Source organism: Octopus sinensis, linkage group LG16, assembly GCF_006345805.1.
Source record: "Octopus sinensis linkage group LG16, ASM634580v1, whole genome shotgun sequence".
Lineage (NCBI taxonomy): Eukaryota > Metazoa > Mollusca > Cephalopoda > Octopoda > Octopodidae > Octopus > Octopus sinensis.
This window is the reverse complement of record NC_043012.1, coordinates 8,770,242-8,773,648: the sequence shown is the minus strand read 5'-3', so window position 1 is coordinate 8,773,648 and position 3,407 is coordinate 8,770,242. Positions and strand designations below refer to the sequence as shown.

Genomic DNA, 3,407 nt, shown 5'->3' with positions numbered 1-3,407 from the left:
ACAGCCCAAGTGGTGTAACTGAACTGTAAAGGTAGCGGATGGAATAACTGATTAACGGAACAGGTTGGCGGTCCGAACTGTCACTGGACTGTGATGAACATCACCACAGCTACACCTTAACTTCGGGTTTTGTAGGGATTTTTTTTAAATTGAAATTCTTCACAAAGACATATAACGTTGTACAGGAATAATAGTGGGGGAGGTAATGACAAGTTATGACATCCATTCATTTCCTTCAAGGGCATTGCCAATAAGAATAAAACTTAAAATCAAAATATATCTCCCCCTCAGCACACACACACACACATACTGACACACATATATATATACACACACACACACACACACGTACACAATGTTACATAGGTGTACGTATATACATAGATTGTATTTGTGTATATGTGTAATTACTAAATATGCACAGCATATCTATGTAAACATGCACCATTTATGCTATCATAGCATAATGTGTGTGCACTTATATGAACGAATGCACACACACACACACTATATATGTTCACAATAGTGTACGTGTGTATGATTGTGTATGTGTTCACATGCACCAATTATGCATATTAGTATATATATATATGTGTGTGTGTGTATGTATATATATATATATATATACAAAGTAAGATAGGGTTTTATATATATTTATATATATAGATCTTTTTTCTTGTTTCAGTGAATAGACTGCGGCCTAGCTGGGGCACCGCCTATATATATATATATATATTAAAAATAAATTAATTTACTCTGCTATGTATTGAGTACCTTAATTACTTGGTAACCCCGACTCAACCGGGACCTACATATATATATATATATATATATATATATATATATATTATATAGATATACTAACGTCCGTTTTCCATACTGTGAAGTGTGTGTGTGTGTAAGTACGTGGTATGATGGTTAGAGTGTAGGATTGTAAGATCGTAAGATTGTAGTTTCGATTCCAGAGAATCCAGCAAACCAGCTTTTATGAGCATTTGGCTCAGGACGGACCTTTGATACTTTATACACACACACACGCACATATATATATATATCGTCATCATCGTCATCATTTAACGTTCACTTTCCAAGCTGGCTTGGATTGGACATAATGTATATACATACATATATACACACACGCGCACACACTCACATAACGACACATGCTTTTCTCGAACTATTCTTTTCCTTCCCTCCTAACTTTTTCCTCTTTTCTCTTTCTGACGAAGAGCCATGTCCGAAACGTCACACACCTCCTTCCCCCCACCTCTTATTCCATCTTAAAATTTCTCTGAGCATCAACCTAATACATTCACTGTGTATGTTCTTTTGACTTACGACTATCTAAAAGTTGTTTTTTTTTTTTTGATTTGCCTGTATATATATATATATATATATTATATATATATATATATATATATAATATATATATATATATATATATATATATATATATATATATCCCATGGGTCACTAACTTCAAATATGATGCCAGCCACCACCATCACCACCACCCCTCCAAACATTCTTAATTTTTTCAAAGCTAAACCTTCCTTTCTGCAGAGAGCTCAGAGATTGCTTCATTCTTAACTACCTAAGTATCAGATTGCCGTTCTAAGTACCCCTTGTAGCAAACCACCTGTTGCCTAAACACCATGGAGACACATGGTTTCTCAGCTGCTTGTGGGACAATTCTGAAATATATTTTTCTGGAGTTGATAAAATAAAGTATTGGTCTTATAGACTAACCCATTCCCATCAAAATTGCTGGTTTGTACTTAAATTGCTTTTCATCACTCCTGTCACAGACAGGTTTTCTGGAAGGCTATCCAGTTGTAAAAACATACCCCAAAATGTCACAGTCGAACCAATGCCAAAATTCCTGATCTCTATATATATAAAGCTGAAGTTGTCTGTGTATGGCAGGTTTGGTAGCCTTCAACTAACACTATCTCCTCCGAGACCCTGCGGCGCAAGTTGACCAAAATTGAGAGTATGATAGAAGAAGGCTTGCTCTTCCTACCGTAGAAGAAAAAATTCAAATCGGACCATGTTAACACCAAAAATTATTTACATCAAAAAGGTGCTTTTTTTCTATGAAAATCCATATTTTTTACGATTTTTTTACTGCTGTGTCGCCATTTTTCGGTGTATTTCAACCAGGAAAATGTTTACTTAAAGAGAATAACAAGCTACATGATGCAAAATTTTTACTTTTCAAAAATTTCAATTCTAAAGGGTCGAAACAAACCTGAGCAATGCCGGGCAATACTGCTAGTTGTGTATATAGGTATAACACTATCTTAGTGGAGTGACTAGGGGAGAACATGCATGGGATCGTCATCAAATTATCATAGTAACAATTCTCACTCTATCCTTTTCAGATCCAGACAACAAAACAACCTGCCTTTTTCCACCATAATCAAATAAAAAATCTCCTCTTCCTGTGAGGTACAAAATGTCCAGAATGTCATCTTCAGCATTGTCATGACAAAAAGATAGATATGGAGAAATTATGGAGATGTTAGAGCAGAGACAAGCAGATGTATGCTGTGTACAAGATGCAGGGAAAAAGAAGATCCTGAGCCAAACTCATCATCATCATTATCATCATCATCATTCAATCTCCATGTGTAGAATGGGTTGACAGGTTCCAGTGAGTCAGACAACTGCATCAAGCTCCAATGTTGGTGACCCAGTAACTGGCTGGTTACCTGAAATTAGTGCAGCTAATTGTTTGGTTATTTGTACCACAGAACACCTGTAATATTGATCCCTTGTAATTGCTTGTACCATATTCATAATCGTGGAGGCGCAATGGCCCAGTGGTTAGGGCAGCGGACTCGCGGTCATAGGATAGCGGTTTTGATTCCCAGACCAGGCGTTCTGAGTGTTTATTGAGCGAAAACACCTAAAGCTCCACGAGGCTCTGGCAGGGGATGGTGGTGATCCCTGCTGTACTCTTTCACCACAACTTTCTCTCACTCTTACTTCCTGTTTCTGTTGTACCTGTATTTCAAAGGGCCAGCCTTGTCACTCTCTGTGTCACGCTGAATATCCCTGAGAACTACGTTAAGGGTACACATGTCTGTGGAGTGCTCAGCCACTTACACGTTAATTTCACGAGCAGGCTGTTCCGTTGATTTGGATCAACCGGAACCCTCGTCGTCGTAAACGACGGAGTGCTTCCAAAGATTCATAATCATAGTGTTGCTGAGCATTTCCATTAAAGTCACTGGTTCAGCCATGATAATGAGCTTATTGTTAGCCTTTATCAAAGTAGTCAACAAGAGAACCTCAAAGAAATCGTTAAAAACTTATCTGTCAGTCATGATTGTGGTACATATGCAGAGATACTTGTTGCTGTTGTGTTCCCTATTACTAGTCTAATCATGATTATCTTCTGT

General features: G+C 37.4%; 1 long non-coding RNA gene across 1 annotated transcript in view; it reads left to right on the top strand.

Moving 5' to 3' along the window:
* The window catches only part of LOC118766493, a 6,818-nt gene extending 3,948 nt beyond the window's left edge, over window positions 1–2,870 (top strand). Inside the window, exon 3 of the long non-coding RNA XR_005002429.1 lies at window positions 2,385–2,870. This is a non-coding gene — a long non-coding RNA (uncharacterized LOC118766493). The remainder of the gene's footprint in view (window positions 1–2,384) is intronic.
* Window positions 2,871–3,407: the final 537 nt, after the last annotated feature.